The 15473-nt window shown below is 48.9% G+C and overlaps 1 protein-coding gene, 1 long non-coding RNA gene and 1 pseudogene across 11 annotated transcripts in view; 2 read left to right on the top strand and 1 right to left on the bottom strand.

Annotated features, from left to right (window-relative positions):
• Positions 1-1438: 1438 nt before the first annotated feature.
• The window catches only part of LOC696885 (E3 ubiquitin-protein ligase Itchy homolog), a 175680-nt gene continuing 161645 nt past the window's right edge, over positions 1439-15473 (top strand). For 5 of the 9 annotated variants that reach the window (XM_078004972.1, XM_078004978.1, XM_078004977.1 and 2 more), the window contains exon 1: positions 1439-2191. The gene's annotated coding sequence lies outside the window, so the exon portion shown is untranslated. Of the gene's footprint in view, positions 2192-11662; positions 12083-12617; positions 12724-15473 lie in introns of those variants that run through there. The other 4 variants (XM_078004975.1, XM_078004974.1, XM_078004980.1 and 1 more) reach the window with 2 other exon arrangements.
• LOC144341464 (uncharacterized) lies at positions 1741-2199 on the top strand (annotated as a pseudogene). Its single transcript, XR_013418420.1, has one exon. The product of XR_013418420.1 is annotated as an uncharacterized LOC144341464 (transcript).
• LOC106998849 (uncharacterized) lies at positions 8608-11694 on the bottom strand. Its single transcript, XR_013418422.1, has 3 exons — positions 10854-11694; positions 9420-10746; positions 8608-9181 (listed from the first exon to the last, which is right to left on the bottom strand). It is a non-coding gene; the product is annotated as an uncharacterized LOC106998849 (long non-coding RNA).

Raw genomic sequence — 15473 nt, 5'->3', positions numbered from 1 at the left:
TATTTACTCTGAGACCTGATTAGTATGGGTCGTCTATGGTCACACACACACACACACACACACACACACACACACACTTACGCATACACCCCAGAGGGGGAAGGGATGACGAGGGGGGGAGAACGCCTAGCGATGGGCAAAAGGAGAATTAGAAGGAAATTATTTTGATTTCTTCTGAAAAGTTTTTAAAATTAGATTTTATGAGCGTGAAGAGAGTGTCATTTAAAATGTTTAGAAAAAATTTTAACGGGAATGAAACCCCCACCATTTTAATGATTCGTGAAATATACTGGATTTGGATTGTTTTCTTCTCTCACATATAAGCACAATCCAAGTCTGGATTCTGCTCATTTTATATCCTTGTTATAAACAAGGTAGGATCTCCCTATTTTTTGATCCAAAGTATACCTGGGTTTAAAAGGTTTAATGACGACAAAGCACACTCCTGGAATTTGCGGCTATTGCCACAAATTCGATCGGAATCAAGGGTTCCTATTTATCCCAAAGACGATTTTAAAAATAAACTTTCCAATCAATCCAGTTTTTCCTTCTTCTTCTTCTTCTTTTTTTTTTTTTTAAATCACCTGGCTGTTCCAAACTCCAACAATGCTTCAATAATTATTAATAAAACAGTAGTAAGTCCCCATATTGTTGCGGGGTGGGGGGAGATTAGTGTGGCCAAATCAGTCCCGGGAAAAGAGCAAACAAACGAGAAGATGGAGAGGGGGGGAGGCGGAGAGGGAGAGAGAAAAGGGGGAGGGGGAGGGAGAGAGAGGAGACGAAAGGAGAGAGAGAGCGCGAGACATTGAGAGAGGAGAGAGAGAGGAGAGAGAGGGGAGAGAGAAGAGAGGAGAGAGAGAATGAGAGGGGACGGGGAGAGAGAGAGAGAGAGAGAGAGAAGAGAGAGAGAAGAGAGAGAGAGGAGAGAGAGGAGAGAGAGGAGAGAGAGGAGAGAGAGGAGAGAGAGGAGAGAGAGGAGAGAGAGAGAAAGAGAGACCGAGACCCCGATTCCCGAAGGTGATTGGTCGCGGGAGGAGGGGCAGGCGGGAGGAGCGGGTCCCGCGGCGGGGCTTGCAAGAATCGCTGGCTCCGGCTGCCACCTAGCGGACGGGAGCCGCTCCCGGGCGGCACACAGCCGAGTCCCTCCTCCCCTCCCCGCAGGCAGCCTGTGCCTTTTCTCCAAACGAAGACAGCACTTTGAAAATTCTTTCAATGGATTTTTTTTTCCTTGAAAGATCGTACTGGGGGAAAATGATACTTCTATTAGTTACATATTCTCCAATCGCATACTCGCACCCCCCTCGTTTTGAGATCGCTCCCCTAGGCAGGCTCAGGCGGGCGCGGAGCCGTGCGGAGTGACAAAGCCGCCGCTGCCGCCGCCGGGGGTGGGAGCAGCGCTCGCCCGCCCGCCCCTCGATTCGCTAGGGCGTAAAAGTTTGTCTCAGCTCGAGCATTCCTAGCGCCAACATGCCCTCAGGTAAAGGTGGAAGTAAATGGCCACGCTGTATTGACAGAGGTAGGGTTTGTTTTTTAATACTCGTTCTCACTTTAAGTCTCACCAGGGAGGGGTTTGGGAAGCACTGCGTGTTTGGGGGACGTTTTGCGCTTCCCGGTCTCTCCAGCCTACAAGTCGGGAGTCGGCGACCGCTTAGTGACGAGCGATGATTTTAAAGAGCAGAATAAAAGGCTTTCCCGTGTCTGCCCCACAGCCCCTCCAGCTCGAATAATGGAGAACTGTCAATGCACTCCGCGAGCGGTGGCCCATTGTACGCAGCTGATGGCGAGGAGGCGACTGGGGGTGGCAGGGGCTCCTTGCCCTCGCCCTTATGCCCAAATAAACGCGCAAACGCGCTTCCATCTTCTGGTCAGTTAAAAGGTGAAAGGAACACGATTAAAGTAGACCAAAAGCAAAGAAAGAAAAGAAAATCTTTCTACGTACAGATTCTAAATCGTACTCCCCATACAGTCAGAGGCAGGCAGTCGAGGGCAGAGGCAGCAGGCGGAGAGAGGGAGATAGGGTGAGGGAAGGAGAACGCGGAGAGAGACGGAGGGAGTGGGAGACAAGCAACAGCGAGCGCCAGGGCACCGCAGGCACACTGGATGCCAGGTCCGCCGGCCCAGCCGCGCTCGGACCCTGGACCGTGCGTCGTGGGCACCAGAAACGAGACTCGGCCAAATCCTGCCTCACCAGGCAAGTAACGCAATGGTTATCGTTTCTCTTGAACTTGGGGTTGGTAACGGGCAGGGCCGGAAGGCAGTCTTGGCTCGCACGGCCTCCGCAGGCCGAGAGCAGAGTCTAGGCAGCCAGGGCGGGACGAGGAGAACTTTCCGCGGAGCCTGCTCGGGAGTTGCCCTCGCTCGGCCTCTGCCTCGCGGTGGCGCGAAGGCGAGGATCGCGGCCGCCGCGCCTCCTTGGAGGGGAGGATCGTGCCAGGCGAGCAGCAATCCACATTCAAAACAAGCTGCCCCCACCCCCACCCGCTATTCCCTCTCTCTCCCACGGCGGGAAACGGATGCCTGGGCTGGGGACGGGGACCCGCCCGTTTAACACCGGCCGGGCTGTTCCTACTGGTGCCGAGCGCGACCCGCGGTGGAGCCGGCTGCGGAGTCCGGCCCGGCTGGCCCTTGTGCCCGCGCCTTGCCTGGTTGCGACCAGAACCTGGCGAGCTTGCCTGCAGCCGTCCACCTGCGGGCGCCGTTTGTAACGCCATCCCCTAATGTAACGCGATCGATGGCTGCCTGTCTGATGTGGGCGATAGTGTCAGCGGATTAAAAGGGACATCAAGCTGCTCTCCCGAGCAGACAACCTGCGGCGGCGGCGAGAGAGCACCGGGATTCGCAGCCTAGCAGCAGAACCAGACTCCCTGCGCTGCTACCAGCCGACTGGGGGCGGGGAGGGGGTCGCCTCCCAGGGGTGGGGACAGAGCGGGTGTGTTGAAAGGAAGAGGCTCAATTAAAACCAACAAGAGCGCTTTCCTCAGTGCCGGGCAGGGGCGTGCGTTTGCGTCAGAGTGCGCGCGGGGGGCGGGGGCAGCAGACGCTAGGGACCGCACCAGGAGGCTGGCGGGGGGGGGGGCTCGGGAGCGAGGCGGTCTTGCCTAGCTGTGCTGGCCCGGGGTCAGGCCCTGTAGGCGAGGGCCAAGGCGAGACAAGATGACAGCTGAACCTGCCCGGGAGCAGCGGCGCCCACCCATCCTTACTGTGGGCTCTCAGTGCCCCCACCGAGCTTTCAAACTTGAAAGAGGCCCCTGGGACCCGGCGTGACCCTGGGGGTGGGGAGAAGTTGGGCCGGCGAGGCCTCAGGCGAAGCCGCAGGCTCCTCCGGAAGGAAGGGGGAGGGTGCAGTCCCCTGTCCTAGTCCCAGGGGTGGGAGTGGGAAGCTGTTGGTGGTGATGCCCGGAGCAGCGGAAGCCCGCGGCTTTTCGGAGGAGGGGAGCGGCTCGCACTCCTACGGGGCATCCGTGCCAACTTTCTGTCACAAGAGGGGGCGGGGAGAAACCAAGTCTTTTCGAGGAGGGCGCTGTCCCCCTCTGGAACTCGTCCGGCCTGAGCGGCACTTAGAGCTGTTTCTCTTCGGAAGCCTGTGCTCCCCTGCCGCGGTGGCACACCCACAGGGCGCCCCACTTGCGCTCATAGCCCTGCCTCCAGCAAAAATGTCTTCCCCAGAGGCACTGAGAGGTCAGCTCAGTCCCTGGGAAGCCCTTTCTTTCTATCTTCAAGGTTCTCGTTTGATACTGGTCCCACTTGGCACACTTGTCCTTGGCCTAATGCGACCCACACTCAACCAGGAAATAATGATATCTTTTGTTGTGGGGTAGGATACCTAACAGAAAACTGATCACAGTTTTCGAGAGTACTTAGATCCCCAAATTGGGAAATCCTACATACTTGTCCAGGCACGCTCAGCTGCAGGAGCAGAAAACGCAGTTTCAGTGCTCACTTTTATTTCACCCACCCACTCTTCTTCAGATCTTCCTCCTTTCTAGGCCCGGCCCTTCACCTCGGAACCTTAAACTGAGTCTGGACGTGGTTCTTGGACTCAGACCGCTGTGGCTTTTGCCTCAGCATCCTACTTGAGGCCTCCAGCCAGGCCCACCGGGGCTCAGCCCTCTCCAGGCTCTCTCTCTCGGTTTGGCGGGTCTGGGAACTCTAAGGGCCTCGCCGGGGCCTGGGCTCCCGGGAGCCTCCCTTCCTTCCTCTGCCTTCCTGTTCCCCACAGACCTGTTCAGTGCACACTAGATCTTTAGTGTAGTTCCCCCAAAAGGCAATGAGAAGGTACCGCTCTGCTTGGGGAAAGGAATTAGGCTGTAAGCCTATAGTACCCTTTGCGGGCTGCTAGCATCAAGCTCAGCGTTAATCACGTTTTAAAAGACATACCAGACAAAGGTTGATCTCTCCCAGCTCGCCACCCAGTAAATTGTTGTGATCTGGTGAGAGAGGAAGAGAAGCACAGATCGGTTTGGCTGCACATTCAGGGATGACTTGCGTTCCAGACCCCAGAGTCCGGATCTAAGCGGACTGTCTAGCCTGTGAAGGTACTCCCTCCCTCCATATCTTTCTTACCACGAGGCTGAACCGTTTTCACTAATTCTATAGGTTTTTTTGATATTGATATCTTGGTCTCCCGAAAGTCATTCATTTTGGCTTTTTGGTAAGTCACACTGAACAAAAGTGACCTTGTAAAAACATTTTCCAAATCTAGTTCAAGAGCCATGGGACCCTACAAATGATCAGGTATGTGTAGGAAATTCTCTTTTTTACCTCTTCCCTACCTCAAAATCGTTAAAAATGGTATTATTCTGTTTAGCAAGACCACAGAACAGAACTAAGCCCGTTTTATCGAGCCCATCTGGAGAGATGAACATGCCTGCAATCATTGAGAAAAAGGTCAGTGCCTCTGATCTTGCTGCAGACCTTTCCCAAAGAGCTTATTTGAAAGGTGCCGAATCAATTAGTCTCCCCTGGCATGAGATTAAAGCCAGGAAGGACATAGTTGAAGATGTATTTAAAATGGTCTCACACAGATCTTTTGGAAGAAAGGGTGGAGAGAGGCGCAGGAATGCCCATCTAATATTTTGTGATTACTAAAACACAAAACCAAAACAAACAAACTAAACCCCAGCCTATCTCAGAAATCTTTACCCCCAGGACTGAACCCAGCCTATATTGTGGCTGCCCAGTTGTAAAAAGTCCTGCCTTTATCAACAAAAAACCAGGTGGACAGGCCAAGTTAGGAGTCAGGCTTCTGCTGGACTGCCTACCCTTAGCCTGTACATGTAGTCAAACCGTGACCCCAACAGACTCCAGTGTTTACTATCGCTCTGGTAGCCCAGGCATTTCTTCTTTGTCACCTTTGGGTTGAAATGCTCAGAGTTAAGTGCTATACCTTAGTTTAGTTTTCTATCTCAAACCGGTCATTTAAAGCACGTGTTTTGAAAAAGAGAGATAAGGGAAGCACTTCCCCTTTTGGCCTAGGCCCCCAGTTAGAGGGCCCAAGAGAAGCAGCAGGAGGAAGGATGGCAGGAGAGCAAGCACTGACCTTTGGATGCAAATCAAGCCTTTTTAGAGGAGGAAAAGTGACAATCATTCTCAGCACACCAGTGAAACCAGAGCCAAATATTTACTTTTTATAAAAATCAAGTCTTAGCTATCTAAATGCATTTATGCAAAAAGAAAGAAAGGAAATAATTGGAGACTTTTATGTTACAAAATGTATTTATTTTAAATATCCAGCTTGAGTGAAGAATAAAACTGCATGGCTATTCTTCCCTATGGGTTAGGTCTGGATGAAAGTTGAAGTTTTGAAATGAGTTTGAAGGTTGTTGGAGTACCCTGACAATAAAATCAACTGCTCTATATAATCATTTCCCTTAATAGTTACCTGTCAGAGCACCTATTTCTTTTACTACAGGATTAGCCCATCAGAAGTAGATCTGAGTTGGATATTTTACTGACTAAAGACTGCTCTAATATGTTTAAGTCTTTAATGTCACTTTCTTTACTGCCTATGAGATAAACTAGTGGAAAAGTATTGGCTCAAAAAGCCAGCAGATCTGCTGGTGTTACCAGTCATGCTGCAATGGTATATAACTATCAGAAGGTTGATCTAAATAATAAACCTAACATTTCGTCTAAACTGTCAGTGGAAAGATATATTTATTACAATGTCCTCCATCATTGAGGAGAGAGGGGTTTAGGTAAAGTTTTTTTTTTAAAAAAAAGCACAAGCATAGTACAACACTGATATAAGCAATAGAACAGTAAACAATTATGCTATGTATATTTTATTTACCCATTTCAAAGGTGGAACATAAACCTAGCCCATCTTTGGGGGGAGTTAATAAAGTATTCCAAATGCATGATCTAACAAAACTCGGGGATCGTTCTATGTTTTATTGTTACCCCCCTGCATAAAATCTTCTGAAGCTGAAAAGAGAAAGGAAAGGGCTTTTGTGTTAGTTGATCCTTGGCTATTCTAGGGCTCAGGTTGGTGTGAAAGGGACGAGGAGGTCACTTGAAATCTCCTTTTATCTACTCTTATTTTCTCTCTGGATCAGCAACTTTGAATAGACATCATCTAATCGCTCTTAATGGAAAGAAACTATGGGAGCAACAAAAATGCCTTTACTCCAGGAGTGAATACATGCATGCGGACAGCTAGCTGAGCTTTCATAGAACTGAATCTCTGCACACATGTACTTAAAGATTTTTCAGTTCATGGATATATACATAAATATTTCCCATACATGGGATTAGGTGATTAGGTGGGTTATTTTGCCCTTACGCATAAGTATGCACACATGTCTACCTTAGAATTCTCTAACAAGCAAGTCTAGGTGATACTTTCAGCTGACTCTTCATTCAGCTTTTTCATGCCGTCACTCTCTGGGCATATTTAAGTACCGAAAAAAAAAAAAAATAAAAACACAATGGACAGCTTTTTCCAGAAGTCATCTTATTTCCTTTCTGTTTTCAACTGGAAGTCACAGTGACAGGAGGATTTCTCTTCGGGGGAGGAGAGTGTGTGACAGGTGGGAGGTAATGGGGCAAGACAAGACCTTTACTTTCAATTTCTCCCCACAATTTTTTCTTTTTGTTTGGAGTTAAATTGGTTAAAATACAATAAATAGTGGAAAATAAGAGCCTGACATTAGGCAGTTTAAAAGTTTTACATGCTATAGACACATGTCTCCAAATTCTTGAAGCTGAGGAATTAATCATAATTTTTTGAGATGGGAATTAATAAGTCTCATATGCTGATTAAAATGTCCAAGTTGTCTTCCTTAGGCATTGTTATAGTATTTACTTCAAAAAGAAAAACATCTCCCAGGACATTTAATATGAATGATAATCCAGAAAAGGACATTGGATTTCTAGGACTGAAAGCACTGGGCTTTACCTCCTAAGAGGTGGATGCTCCCCCTACCCCATGTTCTTCTAAGTAAAATTCTCATTGCTCCCAGAGCTTGGGACACTTTAATGTAAAATTCCATCAAGGGAATACACGGTTACCAGGGCTACAAGTTCCCATCTCAACCTGCCAACCTCTCTTCCTCTGGCTCCAGATCCCAGAGCTGGAGCTGTCAGGGCTGGGACTTGGGGGACACCCCCCCAGGCTGCAGGCGATTGCAGTTCTAAAGTTTGAAGTTGGGTGGGGGAGGATTAATCCCTCTTTAACTCCTCTCCTTCCCACCCTCAATTCTGAACCCCAACGGATACGTTTCCCCGGGTTTCCTAGTGAATAGGAGCATAGGAGCCGCCCTGTCCAATAAAGATTAAATTAAGTAGAAGAATCCCAGCCGCTGGATATTTGGAAGCTCCGGTGGGGCGTCAAACAGACGTTTAACACATTTTTTCCACTCACTGTGCACAAATCCTGGACCTGTTGGGCTTAACTTTTAGAAAGAAAGGAAGAAAAAAATATAAGAAAGGAAGGGGAAAAAATCAAAGAAAGTCACAGAGAAACCCCGCTTTCAAGGGGGAAGTGGTTTTAAACTCAGAGAGGCTGAGGCAGAGGTTGGGCTTCCTGACCTTTCCTGTCTTTTCTTTCCTCGAATCACTCCCAGAATTGGATCCTGTCCCCCACTCCCTCAGGGCTCAGAACTTTTCTGTTTTGGCGGTCTGACTCTATGTTTATTCCTTAGGGACGGTGTGGTGGCCCAGGGTCATGACTGGATGTGTGGGCAAGGGGCAAATTGAGAACACAGTGGCTTTCTCTGTGGTGACAATTTCTATTTTTTTAAATAAAGGTTTTGGTAGCATGAACTGAGCAGTTTTCTCCGGTTACTGTCTAGCAGGAGAAACAATGGTTTTCTCTGTAGGCTTTCAGCCACTGGACAACTAACCTTGAAGCTGAGGCCCAGTCGGGTGCCTCCTCCCCCGGGGGCCATCCCGGCCCCCAAATATTGGCTGCTCACTCCCATCTGCTCTTCTAGCCCCTGGGCGCAGTCCAGAGGGGCAAAAGGCAAGTCCCTTCATGGCAAAGGCTTGTCCATGCAAACACAACATTGAATAAATTAACCTCAAACCAGCTAGTTGGGGTGTAGTAGTTTAGCAGGACTAATTGCAGACAATGGAGCTGAAATGACTTTTCCAATTAGCTGCTGGTTGGAGTTTAGTTGGAGGAACTGTCAGCTCCAACGATGGGTAATTGCTTTATTGCTCACAAAACTATCATCTATTTAGAACATATGTGCTAATTACTCTGGATGGGCGTCGAAAAAGAGACCATAAATCTAATAGCACTTAAAAAAGTCTATGGTGCTTGTAAGCCGCCCCAGCCCCTTGCACATTCTCTCCTGCCCAGGTTGGAGTGATAGATGGCTGTCTTTCAGGAAGGGAAGGTTTGGACAGGAGGCGAGGACGGAGTGCTCTGGTCAAATCACTTGGAGAGAGACCATCCCGTGCGTGCTGTGCTGAGGCGATAAATCACTGTCATCAAAACCGGTCCCCTCTTTAGTCGCGCACTTTTCATTTTCGCAAAAGATTACTTTAGAAATCTTTTAATTGGATTATGCTGGGAAATTAATCTCCTTTAGCCTTGGCTAAATTTATTGTGGCCACTGACTGAAGGAAAACCCTGTCACTGCAGTGAGGGCCATCTCCCCTTGTTCGTTTTTCCGCCGTCTTCCAGGATCTCCCAGTTGCGTGTGACAGTCGTGCCCCAAGTCATCGGGAGTGACTGGAGTGAGAAAGGGTGGAAAGACACATCTGGGCAAAGGCCGCGGAAGTCCCCAGTGAATCCCCTTTGTCCTAAATGCTACGTTTCTGTCCCGGATTCCCTAATTCCATATCCTGCATCCCCACACGACCTTGCCTTTACCAACAAGGGGTTCTGGAAGCCTGCTGCCGGGAAGGAGTCTGGAGTGGCAGGAAGAGAAAGTGGGGTGTGTCGGGGGAGCACTGCCAGCCAAACTCACTAGTTTGCTCTCTCCCCCGCACTCCCTTTCTGGGCCTTCGGCAGGGAGCTGCGGTCTTGCGAAGACTACTTCTCTGCGCAAAAACGCACAGCTCGTTCTTGGTGTTCTTCCTGGCACAACTCCGGAGACACGTCCCCTTGAAGTGCATGGCGCTTGAGGCCACGGGTCTAGGGCACTTCTCACTCCTTCTGGCTCCTCTGGCACCCGCTCATTGTCGGGCGGCGACCTCCCTTCCAGCCTCGCCGCCCTGCGCGGTCAGCCTAGTCCAGCGCGACTCCGGCAGTCGCGGGAAGCGGAGGATCCGCCGCCGCCGGCCGCGCCTCTCAGCGGGAGATAACAACATCTGCCTGAAACGGGATACCTACTTTTGCAGCTCATTTGAGCTCTTAATAGCAGCCCTCTGAGGTGTGGTTAATTGATGGGGATAAAGGCGTAATGACTTAACGGGGAGACGCCAATGATCCTTTAATATACTTTTAAAAGAACAACCACCACCCCCAAACACCAACCTGTCTTTGCTCGGTGGGGGGAAAAGGCAGGGATCTGGAGGCTGGAATAACGATCTGGCGCTGTTGGTGACTGTACCTGGAAGCGTCAGTGTGGGGTGAGTCCTGGCTCGCAGGGCTGGGGCACCAGAAAGCCGCCAAGGCGCCCAGCTCGGGCTGACAGCCCGTTGTTGCGTGGCTGCGGGGAGCGAGGAGGGACTGGGAGCCAGCTGAGAGAGTACCAACTGACAGGTGACCCGGCCTATAGCCGGGTAGGAGCACGGAGCCGGGGTCATGTCGCTTCTCCCTGGGCTCTGCCCCTCTGTGAGCCCTTCCCCTACGTGGGGCTGGATACCCACAAGCCGGGTGCCTCCGTCTGCCCGCCCTCCTTGACCAGAGAGACCCCGTATCCAGTATGAGCGACATCGTCAAGTGGCCAGCGGGAACATGGGGGTTCCGCTGCCTGGATAACCTCAGACCCCAGCGCCAGGACAGAGGCACGCGCCCGTGTGTGTGTGCACGTGCGCGTGCGCGCAAAGCGCCCGGAAACGCACAGCTGGAGCACAGCAGCCCTGAGCACGTGGCCGTATTTAGACCAAGTCTGTCCAGAACCCCAGTGCCAGGCATATTGGGATTTACCTGCGCGGCAGCTGGGTCCCGCCGCCGGGTCAGAGGAGTCCCCGCGCACTATCCCATCCAGACCTCCGCTTACCGTTTTCTCCTCCGTACCTTCCCTTTCCTTTGCCTGAGTTCCCTTTGCTCAGTCAGTTCTAGCTGAGTCTCTAGAGGGTCAAGTAAGTGTTTTAGTCTTCGCAGGTACCGAACGTAGGTTCAAACAAACACTAAAATGAAAAAAAAAATCAGATTGCCTTTTCTGTTTGCAAAGGGGAACCCCCTCTAGATGTGGGCTGTGGTGTCCCTAGCAGGTTTTGCAAATCTCTTGTTTTACCTTTGGAAAAAGATAACCTTGATGCTTCAGGTTTGAGCTCCCTCTGGAAGCAAAAAGAGAAACGATTCCAATCACCGTCTGTATTTTATTGCATTGAGAGATAGCAGGTGTTTAGGCTGCAGCTATTGTCTGCCTTCCTCCCTGAGCTCACATAACAAGGATGAAAGAGTCTAAGGAACTTAGTTTCCCCAAACGCTCTTGCTTAGGAGGGCGGGGAAACTTCGGAATCAAGGATTCGAAGAAATGCAATTGAGTCCCAACTCGCAAAGTGTGTCAGTCTCCGTGTGGTTCCGTCCTTCCGCCGTCACTGTCTAATCTCATCTAGTGTCGTGCTTCTGCCTCCTGTAGATCTCTAGGAACTCAGAATTCCCTGTCGCTTGGCCGTCGAGCTCCCGACCCCTCCGCATCCCTAGCCGAGAAGGACTGCGAGTTGGGCTCCAAGGTCGTGGTCTGGTCCTCAGGGACAAGGTCCCAGGTCCAGACTCTTTCCTTGGCCAGCAACTCCTGCTGGGAAGGTCCCGCCCCGAATGGAATCGTGACCGGGCGCTAGGTCCCCCGAGGCTTTCCTTAAGGTCCTATGCCTTCGGGCCGCCAGGGTCCTAAGGTGCCTGTGGCGGACCCCTCCTCCGCCTGAGCCCTGAGATCATCTCGGCCATCGGTGCTGCAGGGCCCCAGGGCGGCAGGGAACACCTGCCTCCAGTCCAGGCCCGGCCCCACAGCAGTCCAGGACCCTAATTCTCGAGTGTCTCTTCACGACCCTAACCCCTCAAGGGCGCTCCCTTGCGAACGAATTTTTCACTCTGCGGACTAGGATCCCTTGTAGTGACCCCTCCCACCCCTTTCCCCCGGCCTGGCTAACTCCGACCCTAAGCGCGGCTCAGCGGGGAGCGGCTCCCGGAAGCTAGGCCCATATCCGGCCGCGGAGCCTCCCGCGCGGGGTTGGCTGCCCGGCGCTCGACGCAAGTGCGGTGCCCGGCGCGGCGGAGGGACCCGGGCCGTGTTATCTGCGCACCGAGACGTCTGCGGAAGGCTAGAGGCCGTGCTCTCGCCCGCGGAGAAGGCCACCACTCCTCGAGCAGGCTGGAGGGACAAAGCCTCTGGCCTGCGCCGGGGGCATTCAAGAAGGAAGCCAGGCCTGACCGGGGGGTGGCGCACGCTTCCTGAACCCCAGGCCCAACGCCCCGGTTCCGCGCGGGCAGTTGGCGCCCCTCGGGTCGGCGCCCCCTCGGGTGGGCGCGGCAAGCCTCTTAGGAATGGGCCCCAGGGAGTGTGACCGGGTCCCTGCCAATCTTTTAAAGTTCAGAGATCCACCGTCGAACGAAGCCGCTTTTTCCAGCTTCACCATTTCGCCTCTTCCCTTAACCCGCGCTGGCTAAAGCGCTGAGCCTTGCTATCCTCTTTGAGTGCTTAACGATTTGCCCTGCCTTGGACAGCCAGTCCTCTTCAGGTGGTGGGCTGCTGGTAGGGGTAGGAAGCAAGGCCTGGGGCACCGTTGGGGACCCTCACACCTTATTTTCTATTTTAAGGAGCAACTGGGTTTCACGAAGTTGGAGGGTCAGTGGGAGTTTTGTGGCCCTTGGCACTTTTTAAAACACCCATCTGCAAGGCAGGAACAGCGGAGAAAGTGCTGTGTAGTTCATAAAAAAAGATATTGGCAGACTGTATCTTAAGAGTGTTTCCAGAGATTATTTAGTAATCTCTCAATTTAGAGAGTTGATATGTCCCGCGCCATCAGGCCGCTGAATGGGATCTTCCTTCCGACAGGGACTGAGAAACGGAAATACCACCCTCCAGCCAATCTGTTGGGAGGACTGCTTGCAGGGGACTCGAGCCCCAGATATTGCACTAGAGGCGCTGCAAGTGTGAGCAGGTAATGTGGAGAAGAGTGACATTGTTAACAGAAAGCATCTAATTAAAAATGACTTCATTTGATTGGAAGAATGAAAAAACCTTTTTAAATAAATCCAGATTCACTGGCCTAAGCTCAGTCGATTTATGAATGTGGAGCCCGACTGGGGTCTGCTTTCTTTCAAAGATGTCATCTTAGAGGTAATAGCATAGGTGAAGTCATTTGGTTACACTGTGGAAACTTTTATAGTGCCTTCCTTGGGAATTTAATTCAGTGGTTCTTCATTTTATTAGGAACAGACTGACTCCATCAACTGTGCTCTCTCCATGTTTAGAGGCAGGACTGCTTGAAGCAATTAGGTTCACCAATTAGCATAGTTTTACTGACCTCCGCAGCAGCCCCACCAGCGCTCCATTTCTTCAAAGTCAGGGAAACGCTGAAGCACAGCATGCTTCCCAGGTGTCCAGGTTGGGGAGATAAGCCCAGGAGCAGGGTAGTGCAGCAGTGCAAAAAGCTTTCTAATAGTCCCCAAGTGTTTGTTTCAGCAACTTTTGTGGATTTTTTAAACCCCCTTTCTGATTCTGGATCTTGTAACACCTCCTTACTTTGACATAGCCCTTAAAGCCTCTCTTGGCTGAATTGCTTTTAAGAAAGTTGATTTTCTATTTTCTCCCTTCTCTTCTGTCTTCCTGTGTACTAATGATGCTGTAGGAAATTTTAGGGTCCAGAGAGAGGAAATCATTGACAGGCTCGTTGAAACCTTGTTAGGTGACGAGGTAAGGGTTGAGTGTGTGGGTGTGTGTGCACCTCAAACCTATGAGGAGAGGCCAGAGTGGATACCGGGAGACAGTCATTGCTTTTCCTAATTTTTAAGGTGTACCTACAAAGCTGTCCTGCAACCTTTTCACCATAAGCTCAATCAGCTGGTACATCTTTAATCAAAGAAAATGTTTGGAGCCCAAAGGAGTCTAGAAAAGAAGGGTTTTGCTCTTGTCACTGTCAAGAGTAGTAAGGAATTAAATTTATTTACATGGCTATTGTTCCTCTCTTGTTCTCCCCTAAAATAAACATTTCTCTGTAAGATTTCACTAGATTAAATTCCTGACAGTTCATCAGTAGCAGCAACAATGTAATTCTTCTAACCTTATTAAATCAATAAATACTGGATCCAAGCGTTGAGTTAAAAATGCATCAGCATGGCCAGGAATTGCGATCATACGACCACGGACCTCAGAATCAAACATGCCACTCAAAAATTGACTAGTTAGCATTTATTTAATCTTCTTTTTCTGTTTTGAATCTGTGACTAGATATTCTGGAGTTTTAACATTTCAGGGACTGTTGTGTCAAGTTTTCTTTGGTTTATAATCTTGAAAATTCTTTTCTTTTACTAACTTCTCACATTTAACCATGAATATGATGCATGCATTTACAGTAGTAATGCACTGTGACTTTGTAGTTCTTGCCATTAGTTTTCGTCAAGGATACATACTTCTACTTAGAATACATTACTCTAGTAAGACATGGTTAGGTAAGGTGCATAACTTTCTACAGAAGCACAAATAAATTTAAATACATAGGCTTTTGTATAAGTATAAATAAATATAGTCAGTTTAAATATACTGCTATACATTTATTATAAGTTTATTTGTAAAAGAAAACCACATTTATCTTCCAACACTGTCAACTACATTTTGAACAAAATAATTATTTATCATTTTAAAATAAGTCATTTATTTATAATCTGACTTGCTTGCTGGAATTTACACAAGAGCTTGAATTAAAAATTTTAAGTCTTTAAACTTAACACAGCATTAGGAAGTAACATATATCTTAAATGGTTACATTTTATGTATGAAGAAGTACCTCAAATATGGTTTACCAGGAATTCGTTAAGTTGTAGATTAGTGGGTAAATTTACACTTAGTTTCTGGTGAAAACAAGGACCGCGTATAACACTTTGTAGTTGTATCAACAAAGTAATATTTATTTTACCCATATATTTTACCATACTGATTAACGATGCTAATTATTTAAAAACATTCATCTCCTATTGATGTCAGCCAGCATAGATGGTACGGAATTCTGAAGATACAGTCATTGGCCCTTGGGTTCACCACACTGTGGAAGAAAAATCTTTATTTGACGAAATAGGCAATCAACTGAAATCTATCCTCTTTAAATAAACTGATTCCTCAGTATTTTCCCAGTGTTGGTGTAAGTTGTTGCCTGTGATATCCCCCAGGGCTCTTTTCCTCTGCTCTCTGATTTGGTGTATAAAAGCAGCTCTGAATGATGGATTACTGTGTCATTGCAGCCTGCAAAGGATTAATTTGTTTCATTGATTTCTCTTTAGGCAGATTGCCAGAATTTGCTGCTTCCCACCTTTGCTCAAGACTTCTAGAAGTAATAGACAGTAATAGCATAAGACAAATCAGCTGCTTCTTGTAAAAATAAAATCAGGAAACTAAGAGTCTTAGGAAAGCTATGGCAAACTTTTTTACTGGCATACGGAAACAGCAATTAATAGGCTACTTCATTTGCTTTAGAAATATTTTTAATTGAAAGTTTCCTTGAATTAGCAACATACTACATATTAGTAGATCTTAAGGAAGCATTTGTAATGTTTGTTCCATAAAAATTTTGCCTAATTTGTAAGGATTCTGTTTAACTCAGAAAAAAAAAAAAAAAAAGGTGTTGTCTATGTGATTGACAAATACTTCTTTTTCTGTGCCAGATTTCAGGATCAAGTAACATAACATGTCAACATA

The sequence above is a fragment of the Macaca mulatta genome, chromosome 6 (genome assembly GCF_049350105.2).
Source record: "Macaca mulatta isolate MMU2019108-1 chromosome 6, T2T-MMU8v2.0, whole genome shotgun sequence".
NCBI lineage: Eukaryota > Metazoa > Chordata > Mammalia > Primates > Cercopithecidae > Macaca > Macaca mulatta.
This window is presented reverse-complemented; position numbering and strand designations above follow the sequence as displayed.